Source organism: Pogona vitticeps, chromosome 1 (assembly GCF_051106095.1).
Source record: "Pogona vitticeps strain Pit_001003342236 chromosome 1, PviZW2.1, whole genome shotgun sequence".
NCBI classification, from domain to species: domain Eukaryota; kingdom Metazoa; phylum Chordata; class Lepidosauria; order Squamata; family Agamidae; genus Pogona; species Pogona vitticeps.
Genome location: NC_135783.1, coordinates 274,049,781 through 274,076,566, shown reverse-complemented (window position 1 = coordinate 274,076,566; position 26,786 = coordinate 274,049,781). Strand labels below are relative to the sequence as shown.

Genomic DNA, 26,786 nt, shown 5'->3' with positions numbered 1-26,786 from the left:
TCTGCTTGCTTTATGGTCCAGCTCTCACTTCCATACATCACAACAGTAAAAACCATAGCTTTGACTATGCGGACTTTTGTTGGCAAGGTGATGTCTCTGCTTTTTAAGATGCTGTCAAGATTTGTCATTGTTTTCCTCCCAAGAAGCAGGCGTCTTTTAATTTCGTGGCTGCTGTCTCCATCTGCAGTAATCATGGAGCCCAAGAAGAGTAAATCTGTCACTGCCTCCATATCTTCCCCTTCTATTTCCCAGGAGGTGATGGGACCAGTGGCCATGATCTTAGTTTTTTTGATGTTGAGTTTCAGACCGTTTTTTGCACTCTCACACTCATTACAAGGTTCTTTAATTCCTCCTCACTTTCTGCCATCAGAGTGTTATCATCTGCATATCAGAGGCTGTTGATATTTCTTCCGGCAGTCTTAATTCCAGTTTGGGATTCCTCCAGTCCAACCTTCCGCATGATGCATGATGCATATAAGTTAAATAAGCTGGGGGACAGTATACAGCCTTGTCGTACTCCTTTCCCAATGTTGAACCAATCAGTTGTTCCATATCCAGTTCTAACTTGCTTCCTGTCCCACATATAGGTTTCTCAGGAGATGGATAAGGTGGTCAGGCACTCCCATTTCTTTAAGAACTTGCCATAGTTTGCTGTGGTCCACATAATTATCTACATAATACTAATTTCAGCATTCTGGCCTCAGTATTGTCTAACTTCAGACCTTGAACGGTGTCAGATTTCTTCTTGAACTGTGCTAAATAAGATTCAAGATTGATGCCACCTTTGAATAGAAAAATAGTTTGCCAGGAGAGGGATTGAATTAAAAACAACACCAACAAACAGGTTGCCTGATAAGCATGCATGAGGGGAACCTGGACACCTGTACAAGATCTGATTCAGTATCCTAGCCAGTGGCAATGTCTGACTCTGGTTTTTGGGGTGCTGTAAATCCACTCCAGGTTTTAAGTTTACACTTTACTAGGTGGTAAACCTATATAGAACATAGAGTTTAACATCTAGGACAGTTCCTGTGAAACATGGAGTAAAACCCAAACAAGATTCACAGTACAGTACCTTGAAAATTGGAGTCACTGGCTACCAATGATGCTAAGGAATATCTGTGTTCATATATTTCTAGGATGCAAGGCAGATTTTTATTAATAAAGTAGCTCCCCACTTATAACATCTTGTCTCTTTCAGCCATCCTGCCATAGCATCTTTGATGTGGCATTTATTCTCTTTATACTATAGAAGATACATGATTTACCATTGACATATACTGCAATCCTGTATGCATCTGCTCACAAGTTAGTCCAAGAAGTGCGTATAGGATTGCAGATGTAATGTTTAGGAATTTGATGGCAGACACATGATGTGTGTATGTAATATAGAGTGCTTGTGACCAGAATGGCATTTGATTTGATTTCTCCTTCAAAATGCCAAAAGCAATTAGTGCTTCCAAGTCTCATCTCTTTCCAGGCTGTACTTGACTAATGAATTCTGCATATCCTGATTCAGTTTGATTATCATTTGAACTATCTTTTTTAAAAAGGGATATGGATTTAATATTTTTTTTCTGGATTGAGGATTGGGAGAGAATATACATAAGACTAGACATAACTCTGGGCTAAAAGGGAAACAACTAGGTGAGTAACAAAAGAATGACTGTAAACCACCATAACTATTTTGAATCAATTTTGGTTGTCTTAAATCTTTCCTAGGTAGGTAGCATATATCCAAATTAAATCTCAAAATGCTTTTATCACATTTGGCAGCAACTTCCTCCCATGAGTCATTCTGAAATAGCAAATAGATTTTTGGACTAGGATTCAGGAGACCAGGGTTCAGATTCCTACCCAGCCATGAAAACTTGTGCTGGGGGTTGCAATGGTAAACCATTCCTTGTATATTTTATATACATCAAAATCCCTATTAAGTCAAGGTTACCATAAGTGAAAAACAGCTTGGTGGCCCATAACAACAAACATATTCCCACATGCAAATGACCTACAGAGTCTTAAGAGGATCTGTGTGGTTTGCGTCACCCAAGACAAGCACAGCCTGTGACAGCCATTTGTTTTGCTGTGTCCACAGCTTCATTTACTCTGTTTATGTAGTGCCAACATATGAGATCAGAGCTTGGAATAGTTACCTGTTTGAACTACACCTGGAATCCTCTACCCAGTATGGCTAATTATCATGGTCCTGAGGGATCCTGAACATCGTAGTCTGAAAAACAAGCTGTGAACATAAGGCATAGCTGATGGAATCTGTTCACTATGGAAAGCTATTAGGATCAGGTCTGCTTCTGCCACTACCACAATCCAATCTAATTTGGTATTCTTCTGTGCTCCATATTTCTGGGAATACAGTGGACCCTTGACTTACAGACTTTTTGAGTTACAGACTTTTTGAGTTACAGACTTCTCTGGCCACAAAATTTAGGTTTGACTTGCAGATTGAGATTTGACTTACAGACCAGAAAAAAACCAAAATGGAACAAAAATGGCCTGTTACGGGATTAATCAGTTTTCAATGCACTGTAGGTCAATGGAGACTTGACTTACAGACTTTTTGACTTGAGAACCGCCTTCCAATACGGATTAAGTTCTCAAGTCAAGACCCCACTGTAGTGAGAAGTTCCTGAATAAATACAGGACTTAATTGTATTTTTCATTAAGTTGATAGAGACTTATTTACTTCAGTAGTGTTCACTTTATTCACGGATACGAAAGTAGGGGTTGTATGATGGCAGTAGGCTCTCCTCTAAGTAGGCCCACAAAGTATTGCTCCTCTAGTACTGCCACACACACCCAACATTTTTAAGAGCTACTTTTTTTGTTCAAAACATAAGCCTTGTGATCTCTAGTGGGCATATAAATTTTGGCATGTTTTAAGGAGTCCCCTACAGCCCTAGTCTGCCCACACAACTGCAATTGGGGGAGGAGGGATATAGAGTGTGCAATGGGCTCTTTTGGTTCAAAAACAATTTTGGAAGAAAAAAATTAGGGATGAGTTCAAGTACAGCACTCTGAGGCCCAGGAATGGGTGTGTATGGTCCACAAATCTCTGAGGATTGTGGGGGCCCACATTCTAAGGCATATCTCCAGAGAGTAAATGACAAGAACAGAGTTGACCCGCCAAACCATTGGACAGAGTGAGGCAGCTGCCTCAGAGATACTGAGGGATGGGAGTCCGTGGCAAACCACTGCAGGACAGAGCTCTATTATCACATCATCTGCCTTTCTCCCCTTGCTGCTTGCAAATGCAGTAGGAAGTGGCCCTGTTGCCCATACTGTGTTAAACTCTTTAACTGCCAGTCCAGTTAGCTTCTATATACAGAAGGGTGGGGAGGGGCATCACCTTGAACATCATCTTAGGCAACAAAATACATGGTAGCAGATGTTTCGGCTGGGCCAGCTAAGTTTACTATCAGCACCACCACCCCACCACCACCCCGACATGTAGTTTTCTCACCTCTTAACTGAAGGAAGTAACTTTCTTCTAGCTCTTGAAGTCACTGGAATTCATAGGAGTGTGTTTTATCTTGCCACCAAACTGTCTTTTTACACTGGAGGGGGTCGAACTTTGCAAAACGAAACAACCATAAACACTCACTGACAATCACTTTTACAGCAGTCGGCAGTGGTAGCTGGAAGAAAGGTGTATGAATGTTGGCCACTGGGGGAGTCTATGATACCTTTTTAATAAGAAACAACATAGATGAGTCATCACAATAAGGATCAACTTACAAAACAGTTTTCTTAAAATGCATCTGTAGGGTATATTGCCTCCATGATTGTTGGTTAGCCTCTCTTTGCTAGTTTGGATAAATAAATTTTTATTTGCCTTTGTGATGCAGTAAAGCTTTAGCATTGTCTATTCCAGTAAAATGAATTATGGTTAGTGCTGCAGTATTTTTTTACTGCTTTGGTGATTTGAAATACTATTTTGTGATTCCTCGTTTTTATTAGTTTTGTGTGTGTGTGTGTCTACACACACCTAATAATTGTATACAAAAAAGATATAGTATATCACAGAAGTGAGTACATCCACTCACATTTCATAGATATTTTGGTGTATTTTTTTCATGTGACAACACTGAAGATATGACACTTGGCTACAATGTAAAGCAGTGAATATGTAGCTTGTATAATAGTGTAAATGTGCTGTCCCTTCAAAATAACACAACACACAGCCATTAATGTCTAAACCACTTCCCCAGGTTCGTTGTCTCAGAAACTGACACACTTGTGAGGCTTGTGTGGTGTTTCATAGGCACAAACCCATGTATTTAAAAAATATGAATGACTAAAAATACAAATGAATATGAGACAAGCAAACATGCTTTGGTTAGTGAGGAAAATGCACACAGCAGACCCCTGCATTTACAACTTAACTTGTCCCTGATGACAATTGTAAAATGAGCCGCTGTAAATTGAACCACTGTTTTGTTTTGCTCATTGTTAAAACAGGAGTTCAGTTCCTGGAAATTTTTCATGCGGGATAAATGAAAGCTCTGCTTTCTTCACACTTCGTCCTCACACCTCCTTTCTTCAGCTTACTTGCTGGATCTACAATCCAATCTATCCTGTCTTCTCTCTTTTCTACCCCACCTCCTTCCTCCTATTTAATTGCTGGACACTCTTCTACTTCCTTCTCATGCCCTTATTCTCTTGCTTGCTAGACACTTCTCTCTGACTTCTGTTGTCTTCTTGATCATGCTTACTCTCCCTAATTTGCTTGCTAGGCACTCTTACTGCTCCGTGATTCATCCATTCTCTTGTTTGCTGGCTAGGTGTTCCCTACCAGCCTCTGCTGTTTTTCTCTTCTCCACTTCATTTCCTCTCTGGCTTACTTGCTGGGCATTCCTCTATCATCTTCTCATTTGTCCCTCATAATTTCACTTGCTTTCTTGTTTGCTGGACAACTTGGGGATGTAAATACTGTACACCAGTGTTCATTACCAGTTACAGACTGTGAAGATTTTTGGTCATCCTGTGGTTATCTGCAAGTTGAGTCATGGCAACTGGACTTTTTTCTTGTTATGTTGAAATGTTTTGATACTCATCCAAGTAGCTTCTATAGTTTGAGAAGAGTTGGTAGGAGGTCCCTGATATATCCTCCAGGTTGGTTTCACTGGAAGTGAGGGATAATCTCACTTCTGCAGTCCTTCTCTGCCCATTGTCATGGGTCATTAACAGTTGTTAACAGTGGTATTTCTAATGTTTGTGGTCTTAATCTTTCTGGGGATGGATGAAAGGGCATCGTGATAAATAGGAGACAGATTGTATCTAAGGCCTTCACCTGGTCATTTCCACCACCACCACCCATGCCCTAACAACTGTAAAAAGGAGACTGGAAGAAGACAACATCCTCTCCACCAGAATCAGCCTGAACCCAGACCAGATATGCCTGCTCCTCTACCTGTGTCTGAGCACCACTTACTTCACCTACAGAGGTGAGTTCTACAGATAGAAAAATGGCTGTGCCGTGGGTTCCCTGGTGTTGCCCATTGTTGCCTACTTATACATGAAAGAAGTGGAAAAGATGGCATTAAACACCTTCCAGGGGACAACTCCAACCCATTGGTTCAAGTATGTGGATGGTACCTGGGTGAAGCGGAAGATTAGGCCTTCGCAGATCACATAAACACAACGGACCCAAATGTTAAGTTCACTAGGGAAGACACCAAAGACAACTGGCTGGCTTTTCTGGACTGTGCAGTCATCATAGGATCTAATGGCAGTTTAGGAATAGAAATCTACGGGAACCCCCCGCCCCACTGATCAATACCTGCGATTTGACTCTCATCACCCACTGCAACACAAACTGGAGGTCATCAATGCTAAATTTTATTTTATTTATTTATTTATTTGATTTTTACCCCGCCCCTCTAGACCATGTCTACTTGGGGTGGCTAAACCATAGAGCAAGAAACATCCCCACCTCCACAGAAGCCAAGAAGATAGACATCTGAGGACAGCCCTTAAGACCTGTGAATATCCAAAATGGGTCTTTAAGAAGGCAATGTCCCAACCCAGGAGTACAATGGAACAGTTTGAGACTCAGAGCTGACAAAAGAACCTTGTCACCCCTTACATGGCGGGTATCTGAAAATCTCAAAAGGATTTTTGGCAAACACCACATACCTGTGCACTTCAAACTCACGACCACACTAAGGCAGAGACTTGTCCATGCAAAAGACCGGATACCAAAACACAACAGGAGCAATATAGTACAGTATATGCGGTCCAATGCAAAGAGGAGTGTTCAGAGCTCTACATTGGAGAAACCAAACAGCCACAAAACAGGAGCATGGCTCAGCACAGGAGGGGCACAATCAGCAGTGTTCCTTCATTTGAAGAACACTCATTTGATGACTATGATGTACTCATTTTGGAAGGAGAAGATAGGTGGTTTGAGAGAGGAGTCAGGGAGGCTATAGATGTGCATATAGAAAAGGACTCAACAGGGGTGGAGGCCTTAGATACAATCTGTCTCCTATTTATCATGATGCCCTTTCATCCCTCTCTAGAAAGATTAAGACCACACACACCAGAAAGACCACTGTTAACAACTGCCAACGACCCACAACAACAGGAAAAGGAATGCAGAAGTCAAATTATCTCTCACCTCCAGTCCTTTATCTTCTAATGAGCCTATTCAGACTAGTTGGAAGTGAAACCTATGTGGAGGATATATCGGGGATCTCCTCAAACTGAAGAAGCCACTTGGATGAGTAGCAAAACGTTGCAGCATAAAAAGAAAGAAGTTCAGTTGCCATGATTCAGCTGCCAGATATCAGTTACAGTGTTTGTAAAAATAAGTTTGGGATGTCAGAAAGGGCCTTTGCTCGTATTGGAATGGCTGTAAATTGGGGAGATGTACACACAGCTGATGTAAGTTGAGGACCCCTTTGCATTAGAAGGGGCCCTTGACTTACATCAGTTATAGATTTCCATATGGGAACAGAAAATAATTCAAACAAAAGTTGGGATATGAATCTAGGTGAGTTTCTGAGGAATATAAGAAAGCCCAGGACTAAAAAATTTAATGTCTGTGTCTGGCTCTGTTGAAACCAAGGATGTTGCAAGTTTTGCTGCTGTGTGAATAAAAAGAAATAACACAGAACACTTTATTTTTACTTTCATGCCCCCTTTAGATAGCATATTCAGTATACTGTGTGCCAATTAGTAAAGTGAAGAGTGTGATAGTAATAATTTTGTGGATCACAATCTAAATCATCACTGTATTCAATCCATTTGGATCACTGGATCAAACTGACAGGATACTTTCCCCCAGTATAACACTGCACTTTTAATCTTACTTAAATCTGTGGGATTTACTTCTGAGTAAACACAGATTCATGCTGCAAGTCAGATTTGGGCCCATAGGAAACCTCAAAGAACAAGATGGAGCTGTCTTCGTACGTTTCTATGAAAAACGTATCCATAGTAATCTCACAGCAGGTATCCAAAGAAAGAATATCTCAATGCCAATGTATCCAATATACTGTAACACCTATGATGGAGTTGGGTCCAGTCCTACCATTAAGGCAGCAGATGAGTGGTCACACAGCAGTAGCAGACAGAGCTTTTGTGCCATGAAGTCTTCCTGGCAACCTCTAAGTAGGCCACCGGCTCTCAGGTGCAGCTTAGAAAGCTGTCCTGCAATTAGTGTCAGAGGAAGACCCAGTTGCTAGTCCACTCAGCTTCTCCATGTTGAATTGGGGGGGGGGGGCTCATTGCCTCAGGCAGTGAAATGTCTTCAGCTAGACTTGGACTGAATCTGACTGGATCACTAGGTCTAATGATCCTGAAATCATTTGCATCAAGAAAAACAAATCAAATGTAGTTGACATAAACAAAATAATACATCCGATTAAAGGGAAATACACATCTATCACCCAAGGTCCTGAGCAGCACCGGAAGAAAACCTCTTACGAAGCTCAGGATGCCAGTGAATTATAAAGCAGCCGCAGGATGCAGACTATAGCAATGAACCTAAAGCTGAAATTTATGGCCTGCCTGGATGTAGCCAATTGTTATACCTAACGGAAGCAGCTCATATATATTGCACTGGAGAGAGCTCATTCCATTGCCTAATCACATTTCTGGGAAGCTGCATCGCCCAATGTCTAAGCATGCACTCATGCTCCATATTCTGCCTTTCCTGACAACCTCATGGGTATGATGCTGCTTATAGCCCCCAGCCTCACATATTTTGCTTGTGTCACTGCTCTAACCTATATTCACTCCAAGGTGCATGGAAAATGCCTGAACTCATTCTGAGTCAAATATAAGAATTATTAACACAAATGGTAGTGGGAGGTTTGACCTGACATTTCAGTGCCTGCTAATTTTTATTTTCACTTTTTGGGGAAAAGGTTATGTTTCTGTAGCTCCATCTGCTCAGTTCTGCTTGATTTGCAAGTGAACTGCAGCCCACAGAACAGGGACCTTGAATGGCTGAAATATAAGGATACCAAATAGTATCTGTCTTAAAATTACCAAGTCCTCGAGGAGCTGGGGTTCCAAATACATATTAAATGAAAGAGCTCATAGAAATAAATAATGTTTGTGTCTCATATCAAGAAGATAATGGAGGAAATCAGAGTGGATAACTTTCTTTTCAGCACGTATCAGCCATGCTTCCTGTTCCTTTTGCCATAACTCAAACGATTTACTGGTATTTGTGCAAGACACAGATTTAATTTTCACCCATCAGGAATCATCTTAGAGGAGATCCTTGATGCTGCATAATAAAAGCTTCTTAATGGCACTGTGCACAGAAGCAACAAGCTGCTTCAAATAATGAACTTTCTGTGCTCCAAAATCATAAACAATAATGAATTAATGGATGCATTTAGTGGCGAGTCCTTGGCAAGGATGTTCAGACGAAAAATGTAGATATTATGAATTTTTCTTCCTTTAAAAAACAACAGTGTTTCCTGTATACAAATTTATGCCCCATCCCTCCTTGTATAACAACAGATCATTTAAAAACCAGTAACAACAATAAAAAACACACACAAGAAATCAGCATCAAAGTTCTATATGCACCATCTATCAACTGTCTCACTCTGGTAGACAACTTCCAGGGAGTTAAGAGTTTCACATGTCCATCCCTGGACACATTTTCCTGGCCCCAAAATTATTTTTGTCTTTTAGAAACGCTTTTAAAATTTTATTTTAATTTTTAAAAGCACCCCCTAACACCAGCTTAAAATCTTTTTGGTGACAAAAACTTTTTTTTTTTTTTGTGGTGTGGGTAGCCCCAGGGGATATACAGATCTCAAAACTTGAGCAAAATTAGTGGAAAGGATGGAGGGATTCTGGAGCATATCAGTGAGAGGGCTGATACTATTTTCTGGCTTTTGCAGGTGACCATTCAAGGTAATATAAATGGGAAAACCAGTGCAGGTAGGGAAGTAACTTTCTGGCAGAAGAACTTGGAAGACTTTTGGATGCAATGTAACACAATTGTTTAGAGCTTGATGTTTGAGCAGTGGTAAGGGAGGACCACAATAACAAGATCTGCTCCTCTCTCATGACTCACAGGCAGTGAAATGTGCTGAAACTCAAGCTTATTCCCCCAAATTACCTTTCTTTTTATTGTTTGATCATGGAAAGAAATTCATTCTGCATCTGATCATAGTTATCACCACTACTGTTAACACTACACTGTGTTACATAAGGGACACAGTAGAACTACTGAAATAAGTCAAACTGGCTGGGGTACTTTATTCTAGCACATTTCTGTAATGTTCAGCTGAATGTTCTCAGCGGACACCATATCTGTGAATGGGATGCCTCTTACTCCCACTTACGCCCATCACCTACCAAAAAGGTGTCATTAAGTATCTGGTGGAGGTCAGTGTAGATTGAGACTAAAAGGAGGCAAATATGAGGGGGAAATCTGTACAAAGACTGAGGGTGATATAGAACACATCTATTAGGGCAGCAGTTCTTAACCTTTTCTTTACTGCAGACCTCTTTTAAATATCTTTTGTTGTCATAGGCCACCAAGACTTAACTCAAGATTTAAAACCCTAAAGTGCATCATATATTTATTTAAAGTTTCTCATGAAGGGTCTCATTGACAGGTATTCCTTGCTATAACAGCCACACTTTTTAAGATGACTGGAAGAAGCTTCATTTTGCTTTGAATAGGATGCACCCTTATCAACAGCATCAGTTGCCTTTCCATTGGACTATTTCAGCAACGTGGAGAGGGGGGATTTGCTGCTTGGGTAACAGCCTATCCACCATAATATTCTACCCAAGCTTCCTGCTCTGGAAAGGACACCCATACAGAGCGCGTTACCATGGTCTTTCAAGACTGAAGGATGCCTAAGAAAAAGTTATTTTATGTCTCAAAATATTCAGCGAGTGATCCGTTCTGTGGCTCAGCCAAAATATATTGCTACAAAATTCACTGCGATAATATCAAATCACTTTACCCTACAATAACTAAATGGATTTATTAGCAGAAATCAAAGAAGAAACATGATCACAAAGTCCATCTGAACACTCACTGACATTGACTGACCAGCTATCTCTTACCATAGCTTCTGTCTGCACTGTAGCAAGAAATGACATGTGCTGCCTCACCATGTGCAGAAATATCAAAGAACTATTTGCTATAAAACAGTTATTTTCATAACCAATATTTAATTTTGTTTGTTTTTAATGGAGGCAGTAGGTTAGAAAAGCCAAGTTTTACACAAACAAGCAAAGGAAATTAAGATTTTTTAATGTTTCCTTTTCTTTTTTTCTTTTTTCTTTCTTTCTTTCTCTTTCTTTCTTTCTTTCTTTCTTTCTTTCTTTCTTTCTTTCTTTCTTAATTACAAAAAATTATAACATTTCTTCAAAACTTCATGGACTCATTGTGAGGACATCACAGGCCCCTGGGGATCCACAGACTGTGAAAACTCAACCTCTGGACAGCTCCTATATTTGTAAATAAATACAAAACAACAGAAAGCAAATCATAAATACTTACGGCAAAATGTGATTATGTCTTCAGCAACTATATTTCAAGGAAATAAAAATGTATTTGTAAGTACTTGAAACCTCTGAAGCCTCATGATTTGGAGATTATTAGTATGTATTTAATAACTATTGGAAAAGGACATGAAGCTGTGACCTGAAGAGTATAGGACCAAATTAAGCCCTGTTGCTCCAAGGGCAGACTACTGGATTAAATGAGGGTGTAAACAAGAGAGAAAGAAATGCAGAAACAGCTGGAAATGAAAGAAAGAAAGAAAACAAAGAAGGAATGTTAGCACAGGATGGGAGGTGATTTTGGGATCCCTAAAAAGAGAAATGTGAAAGAAAGAAAGAAAGAAAGAACAAATAGTGATGGAGCTGATAAAGAACTGGACTCTTTTTTTTCCCTGCGATAGAAAAATCTGTTAAAGATGGAAAACCAGAATAGCTTCCCAATGTCTTTTCACTCGCAGGACTAGGAGCTGTCCACGTTGAAGCTCCCCTTGACTGGGTTGTGTTCAAAGAAACAGAAATGTGTCCTTTTAATAGAGATTTCTATGAGTTGACTGTGTGGGAGGAGCAAAGCAGTCCCATTCTTGGAGGTCCTGTTCTCTCTAAAAATGTGTGTGTGTGTGTGTGTGTGTGTGTGTGTGTGTGTGTGTGTGTGTGTGTGTGTGTGTGTGTGTGTGTGTGTGTGTGTGTGTGTGTGTGAGAGAGAGAGAGAGAGAGAGAGAGAGAGAGAGAGAGAGAGATCCTCCCGTAGCATGTTCCATTACTCTTAGCCAGAGCTAGCCAAAGTCATTGTGCTGCCTGAGGTGAATGATAAGATGGCTTCCTCTCCCTTATGCAATTCCAGATATGGATATGAAGCACACTGGCTTTTAAACTTTATTTCATCTCTGGTAATAGGACAGCATCTTGCATTGCATCAGTGGTCTATAGGCTAGTTTTAACAGTTACAGGGCAGGCAGTGTGGCACATACGGATCTATCTTTAAACAAATTAAATGCCCTAAACACACTCCCTTACTGCCTCTCTACACATCTGCTGCCTGAGGTAGCATCATCTCTCTTCGCTTAATGCTGCGGTTGTCCATGGTCTTGGTTCAGTGTAAACCCAATAAAGAATTGATTGCAAAGCACCTCTCCTTCAGGAAATGTACCTTCAGGTGCTATATCTGGAAATGCAATATCCCCCCACTTCCTCTTGCACAAGACCTTATTACTGTGACTGGGATTGAAAAGAAAGCACTAGCTTCAGTAGCATGCTCTTCAGACTAGAGAGCCTTGACCACTAAAAAGAAAAGAATCTCATAAATGGCTCTACTGTGAAGTTAAATCTAAAGAATGTTTGAAGTTTATAAGAAGATATCTGGGAATAAAGTCTAGATGACTTCTAACTAAAAATATTTTTCACTCATATCAGACTTGATACAATTTTTAATTTCTCTTAGCTGTTCAATAGCTTTCAGCTGAAGGAAGGAAGACGAATTTTTCGATGCAATTCAAACATCTTTATGAGTGTTTCTCACAGAATAATGGAGTTGGAAGGGGTCTATAAGGCGACAAGAACCAAATCCCTGCTCAGTGCAGGAATCTCAATCAAAGAATATCTTGACAGATATCTGTCTGATTTTCTCTTGAATGTCTCCAGTGTTGGAGCACTCACCACCTCCCAAGGTAATGTGGTTCCATTGTTGTACTGCTCTAACAGTTATGAAGCCTTCCCTGATATTCAGCCAAAATCTGACTTCTTGTAAATCACATTAGATTAGTTATGGCTTACATTTGTTTGGAACAAGAGTAATTGTGATATACCTGTTTATGAACCTGACTGGAGTTACTTAAATCATGGAGAAGTCTAAACTGCCTCGGGATAACTGCCCAAGGATCTTTCATATACACATAGTCCAGTACCTCCTCAGTGATCAAGGCCTCCTTGGGTTCATCTGATGCATCTCCCCAGGCTCCTTCCTTATTTATATCACAGAGGCATCCAGTTCTTCATCCCCCATGTCTGGTGAACCTTTACTCTCCCCAACAATCCTCTCATTAGCGTATTCCAGTACCTCTTTTATAGACACCAGCTGTTAGCATGGGCCTTTGCCTACTGCCTTGCGCAGGTGGCTCCCATCCACAGCCATTTCCCTGGCCCTGCTCAGATGATCCACTTTGGCACCCACGTAAGACTCAACAATTGCTATATCTGATAGACCCTCTAGGGCAGTGGTCCCCAACCTTGGGCCTCCAGATGTTCTTGGACTACAACTCCCAGAAGCCTTCACCACCACCTCTGCTGGCCAGGATTTCTGGGAGTTGAAGTCCAAGAACATCTGGAGGCCCAAGGTTGGGGACCACTGCTCTAGGGGGTGGGGGGCAAAGGTAGATGGCCCACCAGCACCAGCATCAGCAGCAAACCTGCACAATCACATCTGACTGAGGCTTCAAAATGAACAGAATAGTGAGAACTTATTTTAAAATGAGGGTTTGAGAGAACTAATCTTCCCACACACATATAGACAAATTTCCATTCCTAATATCCTCAACAGGGCCATGTGCTCAGCTTAACAGGAAGGGGTGTGTCCTGATTACTACTGAGAGGTACAAGGAGCAGCTGTGAGTTCTTGGAGGGCCTTTTGATTGCTGACTCTTCAGAGCGTAGCTGAGGAATAAAACTGAGTCAGACGCAGGGAGCTTGCGAACAGAACGGACTGACATGAGTTTGAAGGTGGGGGGTTCATAACAAAATGTTTGGCTTTTTGAAAATAGTTATATATAAGTGAACATTCTCAACTATATTCAAGGTAACAAAATAAAGGGAAAGAGTATTTACCGAAAAACAGATCAAAACAAAAAGCTAACAGGAACTATGGAGGGAAGAGACACTTCAATTGTACTGACCTGCAAAGTTTGTGCCATGTTTGTCTTTATGCCTGAGTGTAACATGGTGTACAGATGCAGCAAGTACAAACTGGTGGCACTGTTAGAAGAAAAAGTGAGAAAACTAGAGCAGTGAGTAGCAACACTTAAGGCTATAAGGGAAGATTAATTATACATTGACAGAACTCTTGAACAGCAGCAGTCAGTGGAGGCACTGGAAAGGGAAGAGCAACAAGGGAAGGCAGAGGAAGAGAATGCTGAGGAGAGAGCAAACTTAGTGGAGGAAGCACCATGAAAAAAGAGTCACAGGAACAAAAGAAGGCAAAGACTATCTTCACCGGTGGAACTGCAAAACTACTTTCAGGTTCTTCATGAGGAGTCTGGCAGACAGCAAGTAGATAAAAGTCAAATAGGAGACCATACAGGAGTATATGAGAGGGACTGAACCTCAGTGAAGCAGAAGCACTGAACCCACACCCTATAAAAAGAAGATGGGAAAACTAGATGTAATAGGAGATGCCCTACTACATGGGATGAAAATGAAGTGTGCTGGGAACATCCATGGACCAACCAGATATGCTGTCTCCCTGGAGTACAGATTGGGAATGTGACAGAAGGAGTGGCATCACATGTAAAACCAGTGGAAACATATCCCTTTCTTCTTATCCATGTGGGAACAAACAAAACAGCCGGAGCAACTTTGAAGACATCACATCAGACTTTGAAGCTCTGGGAAGGAAGCTTAAGGACTTTGAGGCCCAGATAGTTTGTTCGTCCAGTGCTTGGAAGAGGACTAGAAAGGGAAAGGAAAATACACCAAGTGAATGGCTGGCTATGAAGGTGGTATTGATGTGAGGGATTTTGTTTTTTGGGATCATGGACTAAACTTCCTAGATGGTGGACTGTTAGTAAGAGATGGCTTGCACCTCACAAGGAATGGGAAGAATGTGTGTAGCCACAGCATGAAGAACTTCATCAGGAGGGCTTTAAACTGAATTGGAAGGGGGAGGGGGACACAAGCACAGAAGTTAAGATAGATGAAGCCTTACACACAATAAGAGGAATAGACCGAACAGTTCTGATGGGGGTCAATAATAATATTAGCATTAACAATCATATTAATATAAGTGTACAAAGAAAAGCAGACACCATATCACACTATCGCTAATGTCTATACATGAATGCCAGGAGTATCAGAAACAAATACGAAGAACTGGAAATCTCAGTTCAGGAAGGTAAATATGATTTGATAGGTATCATTGAACCTTGGCAGGATGACTCTCATGATTGGAATACCACAAGGAAGGATATAAATTGTTCAAAAAGAACAGAAGGAATAGAAAGGGAGGTGGAGTTGCAGTAGATGTGAAAAATACACAAACAAATAAAAAAGAGACATATAGGAAGTAAAAGGAATGCCAGGCCACAAAAGAAGACAAGTGGCAAGAAATTGCAGGGATCACATTAGGAGGGCAAAAGCTGAGAATGAGTTGAGATTACAGAGACACTAAAAGCAAAAAAAAAAGCGTAGCAAAAGACAAAGAAATGAAACAATGACTCAGCTACTCAATAGAGATGGAAAAAATGATAACAGATGACTATGAAAGGGCAGAAGTGCTTGATTCCTATTTTAGCTCAGTCTTTTCCCAAAGGACAGATTATGACTCTCCGGAAAACTGTGAGGTACATGTGGAGGGGACAAGATTTCAGTAGGAGATTGAGAAACAAATTGTCAAGGAATACCTCACTACCTTGAACGAGTTCAGATTTCCAGGGCCAGATGAACTGCATAAAAGAGTATTGAAGAAGCTAGCTGAAGAGCTCTAAGAACCACTATTCATTATTTTCTTGAAATCATGGGAAATGGATGAGGTGCCAGATGATAGGAGGAGGGCTAATGTTGTCCTGTCTTCAAAAAGGGCAAAAAAGAGGAACCTGGAAATGACATACCAGTCAGCTTGACATCAGTCCCAGGCAAAATTCTGGAACAGATCATAAAGCGGTCATTGTGCAAGCAGCTAGAAAACAATGCAGTAACAACTAGAAGGCAATACGGACTTGTCAAGAATAAATTCTGCCAAACTAATCTGATCTCATTTTTGATCAGGTAACTGATAGACAGAGGAAATGTTGTAGACATCGTCTATCTTGACTTAAGCAAAGCTTTTGACAGAGTGTCCCATGATATCCTGATTAGCAAGCTAACTAATGTGGGCTTGATAGAACAACTGTCAGATTGGCTACACAGTTGGCTATAGAATCGTACTCAGAGAGTGATGATTAATGGTTCCTTCTCAGACAGGGAGGAAGTAACAAGTGGGCCCTGTGCTCTTCAATATAGAATGCTAATCAAATTTGTGGAAGATACAAAATTGGGTGGACTAGGTAATACCTAGGACGACAGAAACAAAATTCTTGGATAGGCTGGAGCACTGGGCTAAAAACTGTAGCATGAAATTTAACAGGGATAAGTGCAAAGTACTGCATCTAGGAAAAAGAAACCAAACAAACAGTTACAAGATGGAGGATACTTGCCTAAGCAGTACTACAAAGCAAGAAAGATACTGGAATCGTTATAGATCACAAGCTGAATATGAGCCAACAGTATGATGTGGCTACAAAAAAGGCAAGTGCTATTTTAGACTGTGTTAACAGAAATATAGTCTTCAAATCCCACAAGGTACTAGTTCTCCTCTATTTGGCACTGGCTAGGCTTCACCTTGAGTATGGTGTCAGTTCTGGACTTCAAGAAGGATGCTGACAAATTGGAACAAGTTCAGAGGAGGGCAACAAGAATAATTAGGAAGCTGGACACCAAGCCCTATGAGAAAAGACTGAAAGAACTAGGCATGTTTAGCTGTGAGAAAAGAGAACTGGGGAGAGGTATGATAGCATTTTTCAAATATTTCAAAGGCTGTCATTCAGAGTAGGGGCAGGGTCTGTTCTCAGTCAGCCCAGAGTGCAGGACATGCAACAATGGTCTCAAGTTACAGAAAGCCAGATTTGGATTGAATATCAAAGAACCTTCCTGTTAGAGCAGTACGGCAATGGAATCAATTACCCCAAGAAATCATGAGTGCTCCAACACTGGAAACATTTAAGAGAAATTTAGACAACCATCTGATAGATATTCTTTGATTTGCATTCCTGCACTGGGCTTGATGGCCTTATAGGCCCCTTCCAACTTCATTATTCTATAATTCCATGTTAACTATTTCTATATTGTACAGGTCATTCAAATGTATATTCATACACTGTCTGCAGCTCTACCTTACCTCATTAGAGTTAAAATATGTTCAACCTTATATCATGGCAAAGCAGAGGCAACATACATAAGTGCTGTGGGGGTGGGAGATGGGAATACTTGCCTCCCTCTTAAAATCTTGCATTTCTTTACTATTTTAATGTACACTGACGGATGCAATGAAGTGGCATGACCTATATATACAGTGAATTATGTTCACATACCACTATGCAACTTTTACTCAAACTCCTGTGGACATCCTTGCTTACTACAGGCAATCAGTAAGATCTTGTGTCTTCATTAAAAGAGGTCTCAGACAACCTGCCTTTGCTACATTAGAGCACAACTCTTGGTGTTGAAGGAACCTGCCATCATTCTAAGAGGTGGGTTGTAACTTCATGTAATTATAATGAGCATCAAAATTAATTTTAAAGAACTTAAAATAATTTTTACTGACAAAGGTTCTCAAGCTCCGTACAAATGTTAGAAACAAGTTGCATAGTGTTATACTGTAAGTGAAAGTTATTTTCAGACAGCAGTATGTGATAGCACAAAAACACCCAACACTGAGAAATATTTATTATAAATTGAAGTTTTTCTGCCCAGTTCCTGGGGGAAGGTTATACATTCTGACCAAAATGAGTGGGATGTGTAGATCCATGTTAGGCACATCGTGCACATTATGTGCCTCTTTTTCCAAAAGGCATCTGAATGTATTGAATCTAAATGACAGCTTTGGAAGAACTGCCATTTTTTGACTACTTTTTTGTGCCGAGAGAGAGAAAAAGAGAGACTTTCCCCATCTCTTCAGCATACACAAGCAGTATCTCTGAAGCTCAAGCTGCCCATTTTCAGCCATTTTGTTTGGTGACGCTTGTTGATATTTGTGACTGTTGCCCGACCTCACTCCTGTCACTCACAGTCTGGTTCTCATTTGCATGAGCCTATGAGAGGAGTGGAGGGGTGGAGTCAGCAGAGATAAGAAGGTGAGGCAGAGAGAAAAAGAGAAAGAAGCAGAGAGATATAGAGTCAGGGAGATAGTGAGAAGGAATAATAATAGAGATAAGCTGGTCAAGATAAATAGATAGAGCAGGTGGTGAATGTGGCAAGATATATGATATTTCAATGATTAGACTGTATGCGTTGAGTAAAGAACATCTGTGATTCTGATTAAAGTTAATACACTTCAATAAATAAATTCTGTTGGCAGTAATCTGACAAGTGTCTGACTAAAGTTCTTTATAGATTGTGGATAAAGGAAAACCCACTGGTGGCAATGAGAAAAGGGGGGAACGTCCCAATTGTTATCTGCTGGTGTGAAGACATAGCCTGAGCCCTTTGTTTGGGGACACAAGCAGGGGTTACGTGGCAAACCGTCACAGTATTACTCTGAGTCAGAGCGTTCTACACTGAGAGCAAGGCTGCCCTTTGCACAACAGCACTTTACTTGGTACGCTGTGTTCCCTGTTGCACACAAACAGCAGTGGAACACCTGCTGGCCATGAGAAGGTACACCAAAGAGGTTTGCGGGCAAGTCTGGCCGTGCTGAGAAGAAAAGGATGGGGCCTTTGCCAAAGTCTGTGTTATGTTTTTTTGCCACAGTCACACAGTGTACACCCTCACCTTAAAAGCTTGCATAATATCAGGGCCTGAAGCTAGGTTTTCCAGATAAATATGTAACATTTGCTGTTTCAGATCAGAGAGAAGTACTTAATTCCTTTCAGAAGCTTCCCCAGAGTTCAATAAAGGGAGGCTCCACGTTATGTATCTTTTGCCATTCATCCCCACCTCAGACTACTTAGTTCTTTAAGGCATGATCCAAATAATATTGATGTAGGTAGGGATTTTTCTACAATCAAAAGCTTTGGCTCCTGATAAAAGCCTAATTTTTTAAACTGGCTTTTCAACAATCGGACAAAAGGACTCATGGAAACTTGCAGCCTTGCAAAATCTTCAAAGCAAAACATTGGGGTTCCCCTCTACTCTTTGGCTGTCAGAAAACTCAGCTCTAATTGTTGAACAGCCATCTTACTTTCCAGTTTGGCCTTACAAGTATATCTCAAACATCAGGAGCTCTAAGTATTATCTTCAGCAATTTTTTTAATGGTTCAGTGCATACAAGCAAGAAGATGGGTGTAGCTTGGGGTGTATGTGGTGTTTTGTGTGAATACATATGTGGTTGTATTTGTACTATAATGCTATATTTATTGATCCTATTAATCCTACTGTATGATAATAATAACAATAGTAGAACTGCAGAGCTGGATGGGAACCCGTGAATCATTGATTCCATGGATGCACAGTGGAGAATCGAAATCCCAGCCTCTGACTCCACAGCCAGATACCTAAGCCACTGAGCTACCCAGCAATTCAGTAATTGTTTGTGTCACTTCAGAGAGTTCAGAGAGGCCTGAAGGATCTTCTTGTTACTCCCTGTGTTGTCACAACAACTGTGTGAATCAGACAAAACTGAGTGCTAGGGACTCAAAGTCATCGAGTGAACTCCATTGAAATTTCAACCTGGGTCTTGCCAGTCCAAAGAAACCAGAGCTTTACAATGCCAAGAGCATCACTCGCTTACCCTCAAGGGAAGCAGGTTCAAATTATCTAGTCGTTGTGGGGAGAAAGTCTGGTACTATTCGTAAGTGCATTCCCTAGAAAATTACCACCAAGATTCAATTTTTGCATATATTTGATTCTTCAGGATGATAATTATTCTTCAATAATAACATGTGTTAGTGCTGCTGCGATCTGTGTGCTGCACTCTGTCAGTAAATGCCACATCATCCTAACACAAAATGCATGGGCACCCATAGCTGTCTTTCCAGTGTCAGTGTCTTTTCATAAAGCTGAAAATCAGGTCTGGAGGTCTTGCAGCCTTTCAAATGTGATTACATTCTGCTTCCTATTAGCGCTGGCAGCCTAGGTGATGTTGAAGGATGAAGAGAGTAATGGTTTGCCAACATGTGCCAGCTCACAGGTTCCTCACCCTTGTTACGGTTCATCTTCTGGTCTTGTGCCCCTATGCACATTGGCAATGGAGAACAATGGAGAACTTAAATTCAGTGGGATTTGATTCTTTGTAAATCTTTCTTTGATTTGAGCATTCCAGAGAATGTTCTCTCATCTTCATGATGCTTGCTTAGACCATCAGACACGATGAAGCAAACCATCAGAGCTACTCCACCCCACCCCTGTGGAGATATAAATGAAACTTACATGACTAAAGCATTGTTTTATGTGAGCACATTTAGGATTGAAGTGCCCAAAGCCATAACTGAAGTCACAATTTGTATGAAACTTTCTTGAGTCTCTCCTTTCATTTCTTTTTAAAACAATGGTTCACATCAATTTGGTCCCCACGAAGAAGCTGAACCTAACACTGGATTGCTTAACCCACATCAGAGAGAGTTTCAGGAGAATAAAAAAAAATTAATAGACAAAGAAACAAATACTGTCTCAGAATGGTTAAAGTTAAATGGGGAAGGGGTACAACGGCCACTTGTGTGTTGCAGTTTTCACAAAGAAAAGAAAATCTCCATTTGTGTCAATAGTGGCCTTCTCCTCTGCATACTGCTCTTTTACAATTCCTGGAAAAAAATGGAAGAATTAGCAAGCTTGGGAATAACAATAGATCTTAGGGAACCCCACTCCCTCTAAAGAGACTCTACTCATCAAACAGTGCACCAAACCCTCAGTGACCATATGGTATTTGTGGGATGGGAAAAGGAGCTATAAACTAGGTGGGAGAGGGATGAAATACCTTGTATGATGTCTGGTCTTGCAGGGCAGCAAGAAGAGGAATGGGTGTCAGGAGAGGAAATAGAAACTTCCCAAGGGACCTCCTCTGACCATTTGCAGAAACAGGTAACTGCTTCAGGCATCAGCTTCACAATTAAGAGATGATAATATGTGTTTTCTCCAGAGGCACATTCTGTCAAAGTGCCCTGCAAAGTTGGATACTTTCACCCACTAGGTTTCTCCCTTTGGGTGTAGGGGAGGCCCCTGTTGCATTGCCAGTGTGTAGAAGTCAGGCTGAGTTGACTTCTCTGAAAGGAACAGAGGCCACCATCCTGCCCATTGCCTCAGGCAACAAAATGACTTGGTCAGCCCTGAGACAGGATACAGAAAATGACAGGCAATTTGCTTCTTTACTTCTCTCCTTATGCCACCCACATGATTCTTCCTGTCTGACAGAACTACTGTAATCCCACAGCATTGACCCTTCTTATTAGAGCTAAATAGAGGTTAAACAGTGGTAGCAATTCTTGTCGTAATATAATAGAAGCTGTTGAATGCTGCTGAAGTGGGATTAGTGTCACGGCGTTTGTTTTATTTATATACTTGATAGCCTTTTAATCCAAACATTCAAAGCGAGGCTGTAACCTTGTTGTGACGTACAGGCTCCATCCCACCCACCCCCCTCAGCAGCATTTGTGTGTGCCTGTCTCCTTCAAGGCTGTGTTCCTCCTGCACCTGAATCCCAAGTCAATTTGTTTCTCATTTGAACTTTAGTTGTTTGCAAGATGATGTCAAAAGCAATCAGGGCAGAAACAAGCTGTGCTTTATGCTTTGCATCAATGATTGTCTCTACTGAACATTCTTCCTGGGAAACTTTCAAGCAGCCACACTGAGACAGAGGTAAGAGGAATACAAAAGCATTCCAGAATGCCGACTCCCCACCCCTCCATTTGTCTCGGCTGTAACCTGAGAGCTGGCAACATGTGCAAAAACTACCAAGAGAGCAGCAGCCAAATGCCCAATTGTTCTCTAGAGAATTGGACTTAGCTGGGCCTGCTAGTGCTTGCATGTCATGAAAGGGGGACTGCAGCGGGCGACCAGAACCTCTGAGCTATCAAGTGGAAGGCGTCCCATCAACCATAGAGGGCAGCTCTTAATGCTGGGATCTAATAAGCAGCAGAACTAGACAATATTTCTGAAATATGTCTAAAAGTAGAGCTTCCTCATAGTGAAATATACCTATTTCTCATTGCACCTGCTTTTCTGCATGCCCATTTTGCTTTTGGCGTGCTTTGCTTTGTGAGTAGTCTTTAGAAGCTGAACCTGGCCTTAATTTGCAAGTCTAATTGCCAAGGCATGTATCACTGAGGAACTCCTATTGTCAAAAGGGAAAATATGTTAATCACAAACAATACTTTGTCTCCTTAATGTCTTGTTAGATCCTAAGTGAAGTTCTTTTTAGTAGCACAGAGGTACACGTTGTGATGGAGTTGAAGCAGTATGGGATATGTAGCCAGAGAAATGTAAGATGGAGTCAGACAGGTTCTGTATGAAGATGATTTGAGAGACATTGGAATGCGTTTTTCTAACTGCTATGAGAGTGTTTTTCTGAAGACCGGTAAAGCGTGGTTAGAGATAAAGCTGAAGGTTGGACAAGGAGACGGTGGAAGACTCAACATTCCAAGCTAATTGGAGAAGAGATAAAACACCTGGATATTCATGGGAATTGAGAGAGGAGGAAGATGTTATAGCCCCTTGAGGCTAATTTGTAAACAGCCATGAAGTGTCAAGAAGAAGGGAGGAGTTAGAGAATGTAGAAAATGGATGATGAGTTATGTGGGAGAAGTTTAGAAGTTCTGTTCTATGATGATGGGAGAGAAAAAGAACTTGATGGTTTGAGTACGTGGCTTGAAGGAGAAAGAATGTAAGTGGAGAGAAAGAAGGAGGTGGGGCTAGCCCACCTTACCCCAGCTTAATAGTGTTTATTATTTTAATGGAGATTATTTTGTTTAACTGTATTAATCTTTGATTATGTTCTTTATGCTAAAGCTTGAGCAATATAAACTGATTCTATGAAACTATTTTCTAATAAAAATTCATTATAAAAATCCTTACAAAGGACTGGTCTCTTGAACAGCAGGGTCTGGCTAAATCCAGGAGGTGGAGAGGGCCACAAACTAGCCCTCTAAATCTTTAAGAGTCCTACATAACTGAGCTGTTGTGAGTTCTAAGGAATCACAAAGCCTATGTGTCTGTACTTGCAAAGTACTGGGTAAAAGTAAAGTGTTCTTTTAAGGTCAGACTTGTTCAAGGGCCTTACACTACACACTGCTGGGGTCTTGGGACTTGCCTCAGTGTTAGGTAAGTGGTCTGTTGAACTCTCTGATCGAGTGCTAAGCGCTCCTTAGGGAGATTGGACACTACACAAGCTATCAGTTAGATCCTTCCTCCTAGCCTTATGTACTTTTCTTTGAGACCAAGAACCTTACAAAATACAAAGCATGATAGAAGAAATTGCTTACTCTGGACAACATAAAAAAAAAAGGTCAAAACCAGGAAAGGAGCTGGATGGTAGTTATAGCCTTTACCTTTCATGCAAATAATACCTAGGCCATATGCAAAAGGTGAGAACAAACAAACAAAAAGCCTGCCCGCCTTCCTCCGAGGAAACAGTGCTATTTTGGGTCTCATGGTTGAACAATTTCCTGTTCAGAGACAAAACCAAATCACACATAGGCTTCAGAAGTGAGACCTGATTCGTACATCTTAAAGCACAATGGATAGTCAAATCAGACCATCAGACATGAACTGTTGCCCCAAAGAGCTCAAAACGGGGAGTGAGAGCAGGTTTTCATGCTCCTGACAGGCAATGAATGTCTGCAAGAGCATGGCAGGTGTTGATGTAGCTTCTTCTTCAAGCCTCTAGGGGGCCTCTGTTGTCTCTGTGTATATTAATTCAGAATAAAGCCAGCCGTTAAACAAGCAACAGGTCTGCCTTGTAAAGAAATGGGGGATTTAGGAGTTATTAATAGAACACAAGGTCACAGTTTTTTCAGGCTTAGATAAAAGATACTGATTTTAAACCCACCAGTCATTTCTTTTTTTATAACTTCTGGACTAGTAGTAAATGTGAGTTTCTCTTCAGGACTGCTCTGAGTATAACTGTGGTAGCTGTAGCAGCAAGTACTAGATACCCTGTCCCTTAAGGATAGAGCATTTTTAGCCATATGGTCAAACTCTATAAAAAACATTTAAGCAAAGAACAACAGAATATTAGAAAAGAATGGCATCTAGTGTCATAAAATGTCCATTCAGAGCTTTTTCACAGCATATACTGTACAGTATAAATGTTATGATGCCTAGTCAGGCTAGAAATATCCTTCAGGTTCAATTTCTCTTGCAGATGATTGTTTAAAACCTCAGGTTTTCCTCTCTGTGCAATTGTGTCTACATTTTAAAATAAAGAACTAGAATAGAATTGTACCCTGCCAGCTCTGGCCCAGTTGACGAGATGCAACTTTCCCCAGCATGGAAACAACTACCGGTATGTTGTACTTGCCTGTCGTGTATGCAATCAAGATAAAATGCTTCTCAGGAAAAAAAGGTGGCAACTTTCATTCATTCTAATTTAGATTAATACACAGGGATTAAAATCCAGAGTTTTAGAGAATTAAGTAACAAAGCCCCAAGCTTGGGTAGATCAATATACTAATTTCAGTTTCTCCCTTATATGAATTTTCTAAATCTCTTTCAACCCAAATATGGACAAAAGTGAGAATGTCAACAAATTTCCAAAAAAATTAACCAGAAGAAAATTATCACCTAAATACTGGTAACTATTCCAACCCTGTAGTTGTTTCGTTGACCATCTGTTTGGCTCCTCCAACAGTGTCAGAAAATTCTAACTAGAGAGATGTATCTTTCTCTGTGGAAACAGTTTGTTCTAGGCAAGGGACATTAGAGAAATATTAGAATCTGGGGAAGAATGCATTTCTGCTCCCTGGTGTTTTTAAAACCAGCTCTTTAGAACCAGAACTGGGGAGTTTATGCATATGATCCCCCACAACACTGTGACTGGTTCCCTAATTGCACAAAGTAGCTGTGTGAACAGATTTGTCTGCCTGCAAGGAATAAGCCAATGTTGTGGCTATGGCAGCCTTAGGAGGAAATGAGAGGCATTCTGGGGCTTGGTCAGGGAGAAAAGAACTAATTTCTTCTAAAATGACTGCTCTTTGGGAAAAAAATTCAAAGCAGTTATGAAAAAAGAAAGACTAATTTCTTTGATTTCACGAATCAAAGCCTTCACTAATACAAAGGCTAATTTCTTTGAAACACTGATTCTAGAATCCAGGACAGATCTGTAGTAAAATGTATAGAAGGCTAGATGCATCTGCTTAACAAGGTCCTGCCACATGCTGAAGTCTGGAATGAGAAAGCCTGAATGGGCTTGGGGATAAATTATCTGTAAAAAGCAGATTTTGTCATTGAATCATACAATCGTTAGCAGGGCATGGAAAGAACAAGCTGCTAGTTAGGAAGTAAATTGCTGGAGCAAACACGTTTACTGTAGCTGCAGAGGGTATAATGCATTCAGTTTATAAGGAAGTAGACTTCCCTCAAGCCTTAGGAACTCGGTTCTTATAAGATAGTGGAATGGACCGTTTTTGGAGGATGGTGTACCTTTTTTCATCTGAAGTGTTTAAACTGAAGTTAGATGGTCACTTGTCAGGGATGCTTTCGCTCTGGATACCTTGCTGCAGCAGGGGTTTGGACTCAAGGACCTGTAGGTTCTATTGTTCTATAAGGTTCCCTCCCCCCTAAAGAATAACAAGAAAGTAAGACATCTGAGCAGGCACAAGGCCAGCTGAGGTGGGTGCTAAATCCAAGCTCCTCCCTGCCCAGAGATGCTGAAAACCACTTAGGTCTATTCTGACCCTGGCCTCTTGGCTGTGCTGCCAGAGTGATCATCACTGTGCACTGAGCAGGTTTTGGAACTGGTGTCAGTCGTTCCCTCCTCTGCTCTTCTTTTTCACCCCACCTCCCTTTTTTGGGCTCTTCTGACAGCTGATCTCATCTAGTTTAGCAATTATGCTGGCAATTCAAGTTGTGTCGACAAATCTGAGAAAATCAGCACAAAAAGGGCTGTGTTCGCCTGAGAGGTTCAGGCCCATTTTAAACCGAGGAGAGTTGATGCATCCTTTGAGTTTGGATTGCACTGCCTATTAGCGGGATGAAGGCCTTCTATTATAACAATGAAATAAGACTAAGGAAGTTCCCAGTTACTTATTGTTTTATTTAAATATTATGTGAAAGCCCAGTTCAGCATTCCATGAGGCAATTCAAAAACTGTGGGGACCCCAAACCAAAAAAATGGTAACTTTGAAACTCCACACTTGTCAAAAAAATAGCCCTGGGCATTGCTTTGTGTTTGGACGAGAAATAGTTAATTGATGAGAAAAGGAGCCAGCTTCTGGGATTTCCTTTGCATTGTATCACTTTGTAAATGGTAGTGAGCATTAGAGGTTATCCTATAGACCATTGTTCCCCAACCTTCTCCAAACAGCAGACCGCTTGGGGGGCGGGGTCCGTGGGGGGCACCCATGCATGAGGGTGGGTGGGCTGTGTGTGTGTGGGGGGTGTACATGCGTGGGGGGAGAGATCTGTCTCCATGGCCCTGTCCTGCTAAGACCACGGCCCAGTACTGGGCTGCAGGCTGGGGGTTGGGGACCCCAGCTGTAGACCATCTTAACTGCTGCCATTGGTGTCGTCAGTATTCATGTTGCCCTTTGCTATGTAAAGCTTGGCATCCTTTTTCCTGAGGGCAATGCAGGCACGGCATTTCCTTGCTTTTTGGATCATGGGTAAAGAAGAACAGTATCCCACATTCATAAACGTGAGGTGTATTTTTTTTTTAAGAACTGAATTTT

General features: G+C 41.1%; 1 long non-coding RNA gene across 1 annotated transcript; it reads right to left on the bottom strand.

The window, feature by feature from the left end:
- Positions 1–5,074: 5,074 nt before the first annotated feature.
- On the bottom strand, positions 5,075–26,316 carry LOC144585803 (uncharacterized). The gene is made up of 2 exons (XR_013540365.1): positions 13,896–26,316; positions 5,075–10,956 (listed from the first exon to the last, which is right to left on the bottom strand). It is a non-coding gene; the product is annotated as an uncharacterized LOC144585803 (long non-coding RNA).
- Between the last annotated feature and the right edge of the window lie 470 nt (positions 26,317–26,786).